Raw genomic sequence first — 16,629 nt, forward strand, 5'->3', positions numbered from 1 at the left:
AATCTTTACTATTGTTTCTTTCACTTATTTTTCACTTATTTCTGCTCTGATCTTTCTTTCCTTCTGCCAATTTTGGGGGTTTTTTTGTTCTTCTTTTTCCAGTTGTTTTAGGTGTAAAGTTAGGTTGTCTATTCGATGTTTTTCTTGTTTCTTGAGGTAGGATTGTGTTGCTATAAACTTCCCTCTTATAACTGCTTTCACTGCATCCCATAGGTTTTGAGCTGTTGTGTTTTCATTGTCATTTGTTTCTAAAAATTTTTTGATTTCCCTTTTGATTTCCTCAGTAACCTGTTGGTTATTTAGAGATGTATTGTTTAATCTCCATGTGTTTGTGTTTCTTACAGTTTTTTTTTTTTCCAATTGATATCTGATCTCATAGCATTGTGGTCAGAGAAGATGCTGGATAGGATTTCAATTTTCTTAAATTTACTGAAGTTTGATTTGTGACCCAAGATGTGGTCTACCCTAGAAAATGTTCTATGTGCACTTGAGAAGAAGGTGCATTCTTCTGCATTTGGATGGAATGTCCTGAAGATATCAAAGAGATCCTTCTCATATAATGTATCATTTAAGACTTATGTTTCCTTCTTAATTTTCTGTCTTGATGACCTGTCCATTTGAGTGAGTGGGGTGTTGAAGTCTCCTACTAATATTGTGTTATTTTCCATTTCTCCTTTTATGTCTGTTAGTATTTGTCTTAGGTATTGAGGTGCTCCTGTGTTGGGTGTGTCAGTTCAGTTCAGTTCAGTCGCTCAGTTGTGTCCAACTCTTTGCAACCCCATGACCGCAGCACACCAGGCCTCCCTGTCCATTACAATCACTCAGAGTTTACCCAAACTCATGTCCATTGAGTTGGTGATGCCATCCAACCATCTCATCCTCTGTCATCCCCTTCTTCTCCTGCCTTCAATATTTCCCAGCATCAGGGTCTTTTCAAATGAATCAGCTGTTCACATCAGATACCCAAAGTATTGAAGTTTCACCTTCAACATCAGTCCTTCCAATGAACACCCAGGACTGATCTCCTTTAGGATGGAATGGTTGGATCTCCTTGCAATCCAAGGGACTCTCAAGAGTCTTCTCCAACACCACAGTTCAAAAGCATCAATTCTTCAGCACTCAGCTTTATTTATAGTCCAACTCTCACATCCATACATGACTACTGGAAAAACCATAGCCTTGATGAGACAGACCTTTGTTGGCAAAGTAATGTCTCTGCTTTTTAATATGCTCTAGGTTGGTCATAACATTCCTTCCAAGGAGTAAGTGTCTTTTAATTTCATAGCTGCAGTCACCATCTGCAGTGATTTTGGAACCCCCCAAAATAAAGTCAGTCACTATTTCCACTGTTTCCCCATCTATTTGCCATGAAGTGATGGGACAGAATGCCATGATCTTAGTTTTCTGAATGTTGAGCTTTAAGTCAACTTTTTCACTCTCTTCTTTCACTTTCATCAAGAGGCTCTTTAGTTCTTCACTTTCTGTGATAAGGGTGGTGTCATTTGCATATCCGAGGTTATTGATATTTCTCCTGGCAATCTTGATTCCAGCTTATGCTTCATCCAACCCAACATTTCACATGACGTATTCTGCATATAAGTTAAATGAGCAGGGTGACAATATATAGCCTTGATGTACTCCTTTTCTTATTTGGAACCAGCCTGTTGTTCCATGTCCAGTTCTAACTGTAGTTTCTTGACCTGCATACAGATTTCTCAAGAGGCAGGTCAGGTGGTCTGGTATTCCCATCACCTCCATTAGCTTTGTTCATAGTGGTGCTTCCTAAGGCCCACTTGACTTCAAATTCTGGGATGTGTGGCTCTAGGTGTGTGATCACACCATCGTGATTATCTGGGTCATGAAGATCTTTTTTGTACAGTTCTTCTGTGTATTCTTGCCACCTCTTCTTAATATCTTCTGATTCTGTTAGGTCCATACCATTTCTGTTGGGTGCATAGATATTTACAATCGTTACATCTTCCTCTTGGATTGATAATTTGATCATTATGTAGTATCCTTCCTTATCTCTTGTAATCTTTATTTTAAGATCTATTTTGTCTGATATGAGGATTGCTAGTCCAGCTTTCTTTTGCTTCCCATTTGCATGGAATATATTTTTCCATCCTCTCACTTTCAGTCTGTATGTGTCATTAGGTCTGAAGTGTGTTTCCTGTAGACCCCATTTATATGGGTCTTGTTTTTGTATCCATTCAGCCAGTCTGTGTCTTTTGGTTGGAGCATTTAATCCACTTACATTTAAAGTAATTACTGATATATATGTTCCTATTCCCATTTTCTTAATTGTTTGAGACTTGATTTTGCAGGCCTTTTTCATCTCTTGTACTTCTTGACTTGTTGCAAAGCTGGTTTGGTGGTACTGAATTCTTTTAATTTATGCTTGCCTGAAAAGCTTTTGATTTCTCCATCAATTTGGAATGAAATCCTTGCCAGGTATGGTAATCTTGGTTGTAGATTTTTCCCTTTCAGTACTTTAAATATATCCTGCCATTCCCTTCTGGCCTGCGGAGTTTCTGCTGAAAGATCAACAGTTAAATGTATGGGGTTTCCCTTGTATGTTACTTGTTGCTACTCCCTTGCTGCTTTTAATATTCTTTCTTTGTGTTTAATCTTTGTTAGTTTGATTAGTATGTGTCTTGGTGTGTTTCTCCTTGGGTTTATCCTGTATGGAACTCTTTGTGCCTCTTGGATTTGATTGAATATTTCCTTTTCCATGTTGGGAAAATTTTCAACTATAATCCTTCAAAAATTTTCTTGTACCCTTTCTTTTTCTCTTCTTCTGGGAACCCTATAATTCAAATGTTGGTGCATTTGATATTGTCCCAGACATCTCTCAGACTATCCTCAGTTCTTCTCATTCTTCTTACTTTATTCCTCTCTTCAGAAGTTATTTCCACCATTTTATCTTCCAGCTCACTGATTTATTCTTCTGCTTCAGATATTCTGTTATTGATTCCTTCTAGAGTATTTTTAGTTTCAGTAATTGTGTTGTTTGTCTCTGTATGTTTATTCTTTAATTCTTCTAGGTCTTTGTTAATTGATTCTTGCATTTTCTCCATTTTATTTTCAAGGTTTTTGATCATCTTTACTATCATGATTCTGAATTCTTTCTCGGGTAGTTTGCCTATTTCCTTTTCATTTGTTTGAACTTCAGTGTTTCTAGTTTGTTCCTTCATTTCTTCAGTATTTCTCTGCCTTTTCATTATTTTTTTTAAACTTATTGTGTTTGAAGTCTCCTTTTCTCGGGCTTCAAGGTTGAATTCTTTCTTTCTTTTGGTTTCTCCCCTCCTAAGGTTGGTGCAGTGGTTTGTGTAAGCTTTGTATAGGGTGAGAATTGTGCTGAGTTGTTTTGTTTTGTTGTTTTTCCTCTGATGGGCAAGGCTGAGTGAGGTGGTAATCCTGTCTGCTGATGATTGGGTTTGCATTTTTGTTTTGTTTGTTGTTTAGATGAGGCATCCTGCACAGAGTGCTACTGGTGTTTGGGTGATGCCAGGTCTCGTACTCAAGTGGTTTTCTTCGTGTGAATTCTCACTATTTGATACTCCCTAGGGTTAGTTCTCTGGCAGTCTAGGGTCTTGGAAATCAGTGCTCCCACTTCAAAGGCTCAGGGCTTGATCTCTGGTCAGGAATGAAAATTTCACAAGTGGTTTGTTATGGCATTAAGTGAGATTAAAGCAAATATCCAAAAACAAGACACCAAATATGAACCCAACAAATGCCAGTTACAAAATCAGGCAAATAATAATTAAAACAGTGGAATATACACATATATATATACACCCATAAATAAAATCAAAACATTCCAACAAAAATAGAGTACTATAGATTGACCCAGCAAATAAAGGAAACCAAAAATTCTATCAACCAGTTAAGGACAAAGCTAACTAAAGCACAAACTGGAAAACAAAACTAAAGCAAGGTGCTAAGTGGGAAATAAAGCAATGAAAACAAATATGTTGAGAGGAAAGGAAAGAAAAATAGATATGCAAAATTAAATAGAGGTAGATAAAGATTTATATACATTAAAGATCAACTGCAAGTGGAAAAGAACAGTAGGAGAAGCTAACAAAGAAATAAATGTAGAAAAATAATAATAGGTTTAAAAAATTAAAAATTAAAATAAAAGAGAAAAGAAAAGGAAAACTCCATAGAACTACAAAAGCCCAATGAAGAGGCAGAGGTTTATAACAACAATAAAATGTTGGACTGAATAAAAAAAACACAAAACTCAAAAGCTTAATTCGATTTCAGAGTGCCAATAAAATCAACAACTACAATCGAGGGGGTGAAAAAAAGGAAAAAGAAAGAAAAAAACCAAAAGAATCTACAGAACAAATCAAAACGTAAAAATAATAAATGCTTTTCTTGAGTCACTGTTATCAGAGTCCTTTCCCTCGCTAGGAGTCACAGTCCACCTCACCTCCCTAGGATGTCCTCCAACACTGCTGCTCTCTGGACCTGCTGGGGGATGGGGTGGGGGAAGCAGCTCTGATTCTAATCTGGTCTTACTTCTGTATGTTCTTGCCTCCAACGTCCACAGCTATCAGAACTAGTGCATTTTCTTTTGTGAGAGCTCTCAATATCCTTTTATATAGTCCATAGACACAGAGTCTGCCTAGTTGATTGTGTGGATTTAAACTGCATCTTGGTGGGAAGGTTTTGAGTCTTCTTCCGTAGCCACATTGCCTCTGGGTTTCCATTGTGGTTTTACTTCCACCTTTGCATGTGGGTCGTCCACCGTGGTTTGCTCCTGAGGTTGCCCTGGAAGACTTGGTTCTACCCCAATGAGGGGCCGGTTGTGGAGGTGGTGCAGCTGCTTGAGTCCGCAGGGATTCTGGCCACACCAGGTACTCAGGGGAGTTGGTGGATAGGGCCAGCAGGAAATATAGTGCTCTAGAAGGGTATGGCAACCAGTATTGGCCAATACACTCCAGTATTCTTGCTTGGAGAACCCCTTCTCTGACAGAGAAGCCTGGCAAGCCACAGTTCACAGGGCCACAGAGTTGAACACGACAACCCTGCATGCATAGATGCAAGACTTTTTTTTTTTGCCTGTGGCAGCTCTGCCCCAGTGAGGGTTGAGCATGAAGGTGGCATAGCTGCTTGGGCTGCAGTGACCCTGGTGGCACCAAGTGTAAAGGGACACGGACTGTCTCCAGGCATCAGTTTTTTCTCCAGCTATCAGTTTTTTCTTCCAAACCTCCTGTAGCTGGTAATCAGAAGGCCTCTTTGGTCAGTCTTTCTCCATAGCCCTGCCCATTCAGGCGCTTAGACTGCTCCCTTGCCTGGAGTCATTCTCTGTGGTTTGGCACATCAGGCACATAGAGGGGCTCCCCCCCTGGCTGGGGTCCTACTCTAGATCGGGCATGTCAGGCACTTAAACGGGTACCCTGGGTGGTGTTCTACTCTGTAGTTTGGTGTGTTCGGCGCTTGATGGGCCAGCCTCTCTATTGTTCAGCTGCCAGTGCTGGAATGTTGGATAGAGGCTATGGTGACGGCTCCACCCCCTAGGCATGACTCAGCAGTATTGCCTTGCTTCCATGGCTGCCTGGCTTTCCTCCACTGGCACTTCCCACCACAATCTCCTTCTTCACATCCTCTCAACCAGATTCATCTCTCTGCCATCAACAGCAGCCCTCACCCTGGAATTGCTTCATAATCCCTAAACTCCAGTTTCCAGCCAATGCATCTTCTAGGGGACCTGCATCCCTGTCCAGGGTATGTATGGCTGTGCAAGGGCTGTCTGAGTCTCATTCAATTTAGGCTGCCACAGATCAGCTGTTTCACTCTCAGCCTTAAATGTTTCTCCTCTGACTCAGACAACTGCCCTGATGTGGGGATAGGACCCCTGCTTCAGTTCCCCCACCCACCAAGGGCAGGTCCATTCCTACTAACACTCCTGTTTTTCCCCCTAGTTCCTCCATCCTACCAAGTTTTTCATGGCTCTATATATTCTTTCCCATTGTCAGGTACTCCTGTCTGTGCTCAGCTGGTGTTCTGCATGCACTTCTGTGTCTGAAGGTGTATTCCTGATGTATCCATGGAGAGAGATGTACTCCACATCCACCTACTCCTCCACCATCCTTGTTCTCTCCCCTCCATGTTTTTGATTTTGTAAAATTTTTGCTAGTCTAGTTTTTAGTATTCATTTTCACATATGGATTTGTTTGCTGGTTTGGTTGATCTTTTACTCTTTGGTTCCTGTTTTTATTCCTTGTTTTCTCTTTTTTTCTCTCTCTTCTTTTCTATTTGTGAGTGTGTGAATTTCTTTGGGTATTCTTGTCTGTTGAGTGTTGCTTTCAACATTTGTCTTGGGGTTTTGTCTGTCCTTTTTTTGTTTGTATATTTGGTTGACTTGTTTTTTCCCCTTTTTCTTTCTATCCCTTTCTTTCTCTTATTTGCTATGTAAATTGGGAAGTCTTGGGGCTACAGTAAGAGGTTGAGCCAAACCTCTGAGGTTGGAGATCTCAGTCTTCCAACACACAAAAGCCTAGGGCCAGATGGCTTCACAAGTGAATTCTACCAAAAGTTTAGAGAAGAGCTATCACCTATCCTGTTTGAACTCTTCCAGAAAATTGCATAGAAAAGAAAACTCCCAAACTCATTCTATGAGGCCATCATCACCCTGATACCAAACAAGACAAAGATACCACCAAAAAATAAAATCACAGGTCAATATCACTGATGAAAATAAATACAAACATCCTTAATGAAATTTTAGCAAACAGAATCCAAAAACACATTAAAAGAATCGTATACCAAGATCAAGTGGGATTTAGCCCAGGAATGAAAGGATTTTTCAGTATATGCAAATGGTTTTTCCAGTGGTCATGTATGGATGTGAGAGTTGGACGGTGAAGAAAGCTGAGCGCCGAAGAATTGATGCTTTTGAACTGTGGTGTTGGAGAAGACTCTTGAGAGTCCCTTGGACTGCAAGGAGATCCAATCAATCCATCCTCAAAGAGATCAATCCTGGGTGTTCATTGGAAGGTCTGATGTTGAAGCTGAAACTCCAATACTTTGGGCACCTCATGCGAAGGGCTGACTCATTGGAAAAGACCCTAATGCTGGGTAGGATTGGGGGCGGGAGGAGAAGGGGACGACAGAGGTTGAGATGGTTGGATGGCATCACCGACTCGATGGACATGGGTTTGGGTAGACTCCGGGAGTTGGTGATGGACAGAGAGGCCTGGCGTGCTGCAATTCATGGGGTCGCAAAGAGTCGGACACGACTGAGCGACTGAGCTGAACTGAACTGAAATCAATCAATGTGATACACTATATTAACAAATTGAAAGAGAAAAACTGTATGATCATCTCAATATATGCAGTGAAAGCTTTTGACAAAATTCAATATCCATTTATGATTAAAAAAAAAAAAACTCTCCAAAAAACAGGCATAGAAGGAACCTACCTCAACATAACAAAGGTCATATATAACAAACCCACAGCAAACATTATTCTCAATGGTGGAAAACTGAAAGCATTTACTCTAAGATCAAGAACAAAACAAGGGTGCCCACTCTCATCATTATTATTCAACATAGTTTTGGAAGTCCTAGCCACGGCAATCAAAGAAGAAAAAAAAATAAAAGGAATCCAGACTGGAAAAGAAGTAAAATTCTCACTGTTTGCAGATGACATGATACCTACACATAGAAAGCCTTAAAGATGCCACCAGAAAATTACTAGAGCTAATCAATGAATATAGTAAAGTTGCAGGATATAAAGTTAATACACAGAAATCCCTTGCATTCCGATACACTAACAATGAAAAATCAGAAAGAGAAATTAAGGAAACAATCTCATTCACCATTGCAACAAAAAGAATAAAATACCTAAGAATAAACCTACCTAAAGAGACAGATGACCTGTGTGCAGAGAACTATAAAACAGTGAGGAAAGAAATCAAAGATGACACAAGCAAATGAAGAGAAATACCATGTTCTCGGATTGGAAGTATCAATATTGTGGAAATGACTGTTCTACCCACAGCAATGTACAGATTCAATGCAATCCCTATCAAGCTACCAATGGTATTTTTCACAGAACTAGAACAAAAAAAAAATTCCTAATTTGTATGGAAAAACAGAAGACCCTGAATAGCCAAAGCAATCTTGAGATAGAAAAGCACGGCTGGAGGAATCCACCTTCCTGGCTTCAGACTATGCTACAAAGCTATAGTCATTAAGGCACTATGGTACTGGCACAAAAACAGAAATACAGACAAATAGAACAACATAGAAAGCCCAGAGATAAACCCACACATCTATGGGTACCTTATCTTTGACAAAGGAGGCAAGAATATACAATGGAGAAAAGACAGCCTCTTCAATAAGTGGTACTGGCAAAACTAGACAGTGACATGCAAAAGAATGAAACTAGAATACTTCCTAACATCACACACAAAAATAAACTCAAAATGGATTAAATAATGCCAGAAACTAGAAAGCTCTTAAAGGAAAACATAGGCAGTACACTCTTTGACATAAATTACAGCAGGGTCCTCTTTGACCCACCTCCTAGAGTAATGAAAATAAAAAGAAAAATAAACAAATGGGGCCTAATTAAACTTAAAAGCAATAAACAGTAAACAAGATTAAAAGACAACCCTTAGAATGGGAGAAAATAATTGCAAATGAAACAACTGACAAAGGATAATCTCCAAAATATATAAGCAGCTCAAACAGCTCAGTATTAGAAAAACAAACAGCCCAATCAAAAAATAGGCAAAAGACCTAAACGGACATTTCTCCAAAGAAGACATACAGATGACCAATAAACACAGGAAAAGATACCCAATGTCATAATTTATTAGAGAAATGCAAATCAAAACTACAATGAGGTATCACCTCATAGCAGTCAGAATGACCATTATCAAAAAAATCTACAAATAATAAATGGTGGAGAGGATGGAGAAAAGAGAACTGTTGATGGGAATATAAGGCGATACAGCCATTATGGAGAACGGTATGGAAATTCCTTAAAATCCTTTAGATTAGTACTCTGCTAAGTCACTTCAGTCATGTCTGACTCTGTGCGACTCCATAGACGGCAGCCCACCAGGCTCCCCCGTCCCTGGGATTCTCCAGGCAAGAACACTGGAGTGGGTTGCCATCTCCTTCTCCAATGCATGAAAGAGAAAAGTGAAAGGGAAGTCGCTCAGTCGTGTCCGACTCCTAGCGACGGAGTCCTAAATCCTTTAGGAATCCTTTAGATTCCTAAAACTAGGAATAAACCTACTATATGACCCAGCAACACCACATGAGATCTCTTCTAGATTCCATATATATGTGTTTTTCTCTTTCTGACTTACTTCACTATGTATAACAGACTTTTGGTTAATCCACCTCACTAGAACTGACTCAAATTTGTTCTTTTTTATGGCTGAGTGATATTCCATCACATATATGTATCACGTCTTCTTTACCCATTTGTCTCTCATTGGACATCTAGGTTGCTTCCATGCCCTGGCTATTGTAAATAGTGTTGCAATGAACACTGCGGTATATGTGTCTTCACCTACCCAGCAACCCCACTACTAGGCATATACCCTGAAAAGTCATAATTCTAAAAGACACATATACCGCAGTGTTCATTGCAACACTATTTACAATAGCCAGGGCATGGAAGCAACCTAGATGTCCAATGAGAGACAAATGGGTAAAGAAGACGTGATACATATATGTGATGGAATATCACTCAGCCATAAAAAAGAACAAATTTGAGTCAGTTCTAGTGAGGTGGATTAACCAAAAGTCTGTTATACATAGTGAAGTAAGTCAGAAAGAGAAAAACACATATATATGGAATCTAGAAGAGATCTCATGTGTAAAAGAGATAGCTAGTGGGAACCAGCTGTATAACACAGGGAGCTAGAAAAATAGTGTTGATGAACCTATTTTCAGGGAAGGAATGGAGACACAGATGTAGAGAATGGACTTGTGGACACAGTAGGGGAAGGAGAGAGTGGGATGAATAGAGAAAGTAGCATAGACATGTATACACTACCATGTGTAAAATAGACAGCTGGTGAGAAGTTGCTATATAACACAGGAAGCCCTGCCTGGCACTCTCTAGGTCATCTAGATGATGACCTAGAGGGGTGGGATAGGGAGAGGGGAGGGAGGCTCATGAGGCAGGGGATATACATATAATTATGGTTGATTCTCCTTGTTGTATGGTAGAAACCAACACAACATTGTAAAGCAATTTTCCTCTGATTAAAAAATAAATTAAAAAAATTTTGATGACTCTTGGAAACTAAATATTTTTGTATCATCTACATTAAAGATCAGACAAAGTAATTCTTTGTGCCTGTTGTACTACAATATCAATACATTCTTAAATATTAACTTTATCTAAAAGAACAAGAAATTAAAACTCAGAATATAGGTATAGGGCACAGATAACTTTTATGATATTGGTGAGTTTGTGAGGAATAAGGGCATTTCTTGTAGTCTGATTCTTGTAGTAAAGTCTTTGAAAGATAATTAAATAGGCCTGGGTCAGTAATGAAGTTGTACAGCTTGGGCCAGGTTTGATTTCTGTCTTTGGTGTAAACAGTTGATGACAAGATCAATACGTGCTTCTAGGTCTCAGGTTATCTTTACCTGTGTTTTCAGTCAGAGGAAACGGACATCACAGAGTATTTCCAGTTGAAGTTCCTAGGCCTCTGGTTTATCTGAGGCAGATCTGGCACCAAAATGAGAATACATTCAATGGGCTGATGTAACTAAAATCTGGGTGAGCCAAGGAGGACCTTCTCTAAAGTTATTAAATAGACTTGGGGCCAAACCTGCCTGATTATGTGGAGTAAGGTGTTTCACAAGGATCACAATCCACGACCCAGTGCAGTTTTAAGGGAATCCTTGAATCAGAATTCATCTCAAAAGCCAGGAAGTTAACCAGATGTTGCGTCATCCATCGAGATAATTTTATATGGAGTGAGTATCACACTGCCACAGATGGGAACTCCAACTCACCCACACATCTTCTGTGACAATCTCTTCAGAGGCCTTACCATAGCTCACCTTTTTTGCGTGCTTATGTGGCAACATTGTGGGCTGTCCAGTTGGCACAGTGGTAAAGAGTCCACCTGCTAGTGCAGGAGACACAAGAGACTTGGGTTCAATCCCTGGGTCAGGGCGATCTTCTGAAGTAGGAAATGGCAACCCATTCCAGTATTCTTGCCTGGAAAATTCCAAGGACAGAGGAGTCTGGTGGGCTACAATCCATGGGGTCGCAAAGAGTTGGGCATGACTGTGAGACTATCTATTTCACTATAAGGTATTTAGAATAGTTCCCTGACCAGACATTGTGCTGAAATTCTAAGCAATGGCTATGATGTCATTTACCCAAATTATTAATAAATTGACTATGCATATGATCCTTTCCTTGGTAGATCTAGAGGCAAAATTATGGATGAGTAAGGGGACTGCTGCTGTGAAGAAGCAGTCTTTTCTTGCCTGGAAAATTCCATGGATAGAGGACCCTGGCAGGCTACAGTCCATGGGGTCACAGAGTCAGACATGACTAAGCAGAGTCAGACACAACTGAGCATGCATGCAGGCCCAGAGACGTGTGACAACATTTTAGCATTTAAAAAAAAAAATCATAGTACAACATACCTATAGAAGAAAATCACAAATAATAAGCATCCAGTTTAGTGAATTTTCATCATTTGTCATATGCACATAATCAGCACTCAGATCAAGAAGCAAGACATTACTAGCTCTCTTTCCTGTCAATACTTCCTCTTTCCAAGGTGACAACTATCTTGATCTTTTTTAATATTTCAATTTTTATTGATATATAATTGACATATAACACTGTATAAGTTTAAAGTATACAACATAAAGATCTGATACATGTATGCATTGCAAAATGATCAGCACAGTAAGTTTAGATAACATCTATCACCTCCATATGATGAGAACTTTTAAGATCTACTCTCTTAGGAACTTTCAAATATATAATACAGTATTGTTAACTATTATCACCATGCACCATTACATCCCCAAAACTTATTTATCTTACAACTGGAAGTTTGTACCTTTTGGCCACCCTCATCCAATTCCTCCACTACCGACTTCCTGCCTCTGGTAACCACAAATGTGATCTCAATGAGTTTCTATGAGGTGTTTTGTTTTGTTTTTTCTCAGATTCCATATATAAACGAAATCACACAGTATTTGTCTTTCTCTGTCTAACATTTCACTTAGCATAATGCCCTTGAGGTCCATCTATGTTGTCACAAGTGGCAGGATTTCCTTCTTTTTCATGGTTGAATAGTATTTAATTATATATATAGATACCCATTTTCTTCATCCATTCATCTGTCGATGGACACTCACTTGACTTTTAACAGCATATACATGATTCACTTGCTTTTGAAATTTTTGTAAATAGAATCACAGAGCATGTCATTCTCTGTGCCTGACATCTTTCACTCAGCATTGTGAGATAGGATTCACCCGCGTTGACAAGTGGCTATAGTTCATTTATCCTCATTGATGTGTCCATTGATGTGCAGTATTCCTTTGAATGCATGAACCACTATTGCTATCCATTTTTCTGCTAATGGTCATGTAGTTAGATTCAGATTTTAGGTTGTCATTCACACTGCTGCTATGAATAACAATAATGTACATGATTTTGGTGAATTTACAGATGTGTTTCTGTTGGATGAAATTGCTGCATCATGTAGTATGCATATGATTGGTCTTAGGCTGCTTCTTCCTCAGCATCGACAGGCACTCTCAGCCCTCAGCACCCCAGGCTGGGTCTTCCTCTGGAGCGGTAGGTTCACTGACTTTTGCAGGGAATAAAGAACTTCTGATACAAAGTATAATGAGCTCATGGCATCCTCTTACAGGCTCCTGTTCAAATTTCATGTTGCTGATTTTCCTAGACTTTTATATATACTTTTATATGCTTTCTGAAAATTCTCATTTAGCCAGCTATTTTATTGCTCAAACTTGGGACAGTCAATGTGTAACATTAGCCAAGCACTGCTAAATACTTAACCTATTTTACTCCATCGCAGTTCATATTAAGCCTCTGCAGAAGGCTGGCTTCTTTCACATATGGAAAAACCTATGATGAAGGCAAGAGGCTATAGAACAAGTAGGGAGCCCCAGGCCAGTCTACCTGCCTCATTCTGTCAGCTGATACTGCTTCCCAACTTGTTCTCATACAGGCTTTAACAAATTTGGAATTCACTAAAAGCAGAAAGATGCATTTCGTAACTTTTTTCCCCAACCACTCTTCTCTGTCAGTAGAGACAGTGTGAGAAGACTGATGGTGGAGAATTAAACCTTGAAACTATTTGAAGATCTACAAAGTGGCCGCGGGAGAGAGGCTCTAGAAAGCTGAGTGTAGAGCCAGTTAGACCCAAGAAGGGAGGCTGGGCTTGTGCAGGTGCCTGCATCACAGTATTCTCCTAAGCACGCAGAGCACAGGCTGCACCCATGTACCCATTCATCCAGGACTTGCTTGAAATGGCTTTCACACCAACTCTACACTGGGCCCTCAGATAAAGAGATGTAGGTTTCTGCCCTGGAGGAGCTCACAGTGTACAGGAGAAGGCAGGAGGTTAAGCAAATAATTGTGCAAAAATGCTAAGGGGATCTAAGAGAAATACAGGAGAGACTGGGGCACAGGGAAGTAGCCAGTACTCCCAGAGAGAGAGGTTGAGAATGAAATGAGGAGGGAGCCAAAGAAGATAAGTTTGGAAAGCGAATAGTGGATGGCAATGGAGCCAAGTGTGAAGGGGAGAATGAGGTTGAGTGTAAACAGGGACCAGGCAGGAAGGCAGGGGGAGCATTGTGAGGGGAGAGAAGAGTCAGGTCAGCTATCTGAGAGTCAGCTCATGCCAGGAAGTAAATGCCTAGCCATGCATTCCTGGAAAAGGGCCTGACTTACACCCTGGAAGGTTACGGTAGCCCGTGTAAGAGGCTGGATTGGAGTGAGGATCAACCCCGCCCTGTAGTAAATTTGACATTTGGTCATAGGGGATGGGTCTTCTGGTCACGCAAACAGACCTCTGGAAACTCACAGGCCTTTTGCCAAAGCTCTTTCAGGCTGGGATATGAAGTTGTACGGGCATTTGCCTTCCAAAGTATAGTTCTCCCTAGAGCCCAGTCCTGCTGTAGTCTAGGTTGGGTGGGGGAGCTTTCACACTTGTAGGGAGGAGGTTTCAAACTGTCAGTGAACTCAAGAGAGGCTCATTCCTCCCAAGAGAGGCTGCTGCTGGTAAAGTGTTGAAAGGGTTTCTTCAGTGAAACCCACCCATTTTCCAAGTGTGCTAAGGGGGCTCACCCAGGGGCATGTTAATTCCACCCAGTGGAAATAGACAAGGGTATCTTTCCTGACTACCATCTCCTAGCAGGGATGGAAAAGAGCAAAAGAATGTGTGCTCCTGCATCTAGGGGAAGAATCCCACATAGTCTGTGTCCCTTTTCCAGGCTCCTGTGATGTTGGGCAAACTTGTTCTGTAGTGAAGGCACAAGAATCCAGGAGGCTGATGAAGAGAAGCCCAGAGGAATTCCTTCTGGGCAAGAGCAGAACAGTGGCCCACAGGTCCCCATGTCTAGTGTCTCATAGATGCCAACCTTTACTCTAGACAAGGGTATGCTCATTGCCCAGACAGCCTTGCCCTCATCTCCCTCATATCACTTTCTCAGTGGGAAGAGCACTCAGGAAAAAGAGCTGCATGGCTTTTGGCTGAGTGAAGGGTCAAGTCATTTCTACACAGACACCTGTTTCTCTCCCTTTTGCTGGTAACAGATTCTGATTCTTCCCAGGATTGGACCTGGGATCCAGCTGGACCAATCTGAAATCCTATCATGGAAAATACAATTGTGGGGCAAAGAAGATAAAGGGTTGCATATGACATCTTGATACCGACCAGGGTTCTTGGCCTTCCCAATCAATAGAAGTTGACTAGAGGCCAGGCAAGAAATTCAGGCAAGGCTTTTTTCGGGTCCGTGCTGGAGCAGTGGGGCTGCTGCTGCTGCTGCTGCTGCTAAGTCGCTTCAGTCATGTCTGACTCTGTGCAACCCGCAAGAACAAACAACAGTTTCCTTTGCTTGCTCATTCACTGAGGGGTGGTGAACTTGTTCCTTCTGTGACATGAGGGTAGGGGTGGCTTAGGTGTTTTGCTCTCTTCTTTGGAGGTGTTGAGTGCAGGGGGCATGTTCAGTATCTTGCTTTTGCTCCCTGCACCCTGATTTTGCTCCTGGCGCTTCAGGTGGCAGTAGATTTTTGGTCTTTTTGTATCTTTTGTCCAGAATTGCCCCAACTGCCCAAGCATGCAGTTATTTTTAGTCTCATATAGTTTCTTTGTGTTTCATTGCTTGAGCTGTGTCCAGGTGCAGGCGCTGCAGCATTGCAGCAAAGGGTTCTGATTCCCTCTGTCTCAATCTGAGAAGGACTGTGGTTCCTGCTGCTGCTGAGATGCGTGGAACAGCCTAGTCCTACATCCCAGGTTCTGAAGCTGGCTTTTCCTTCCTTGGTTCTGCGAGCTACCTCAGGATCCTTCTAGTCAGTCACACACACAGACTCCCTCTTTCTATAGTGTTTTTTTTTTCTTCTTTTTTTTCCCCTGCTTAAGCCAGTCAGAATTGGTTTTGTTGTTGCAGCAAAATCTTGGCTGATATAGAAATTTGTTCCAGAAATTAGTTGTTGGGAGCAGGCCCTCGGGGTATGTGGAATTGGTCATGGGCCCAGATGGAATGCGTAAGTAGACAGAGAAGGAGTATTGACTCGGTTACCTGTTGTGGTCACCTGAGATGCCACGAGCCCAATGAAGGTGCAGGACTGGGGACCAGCAGCTCTGCCGCAGAGCATGGAGGAGGTGAGCCGTGGCCACTATGGGTCCGTGGCAGAGCATCTGATAGCATAAACAATGTCCTACCCTAAGCTCAAACAAAAATCTATCCTTAAAGTAAATAATTGCTCATCTGTGACTGAAGCGCCTTTAAAAAATCTGAAGATTGTGTCTCTTGTTTCTGAATGACAGCATTCCATAATTCACAATCTCATGGATCCAGAGCACGGAGGAAGGAGCTTATGATACAGGGATGGGGGCCTCTGAGCACCAGAGGACTTGAGGACCCTGACTCTGCAATCCCTTCTGAAATACACACTCACCCTGCCCCTGAGTTGCTTGTAGAAGAGGCTGACAGTTTGCATCCACCTCACTGTCCGTCTCTGAATAAGCAGGAGTTGGACTTGACATGGCCTGGGGTGAAATGGATAATCAGGATACAAAAGAAAAGATTGTGCCTGGAAGTATTGTAGCTCCACCATTTGGGGTAACTTGGGGGCATACGATTTGAGAGTTAACTAATGAGGGTGAAATATAACTTTAAATGAGGCAGAATATATTGTCATAGGTGAGCCCATCAGATTCTGTACCTGCTGTGTGTCTGCTTGGAGAGCTAACTGGGTTCCAACAATTGGATTCTTTTATTAATGAAAATTTCTCCTGAAGACTGGTACATGCTGGGTGGAACCAAAAGGCCAGATAGCTCTGCAGCAATGCAGAGAAGGAAATTCAAAGACTCACCTTCTTGTTGTATCCCTTGACAAGACCCCAGAGAATCC

This window comes from Giraffa tippelskirchi, chromosome 2 (genome assembly GCF_054371585.1).
Source record: "Giraffa tippelskirchi isolate mGirTip1 chromosome 2, T2T-mGirTip1v1.2.pri, whole genome shotgun sequence".
In the NCBI taxonomy this organism is placed as follows: domain Eukaryota; kingdom Metazoa; phylum Chordata; class Mammalia; order Artiodactyla; family Giraffidae; genus Giraffa; species Giraffa tippelskirchi.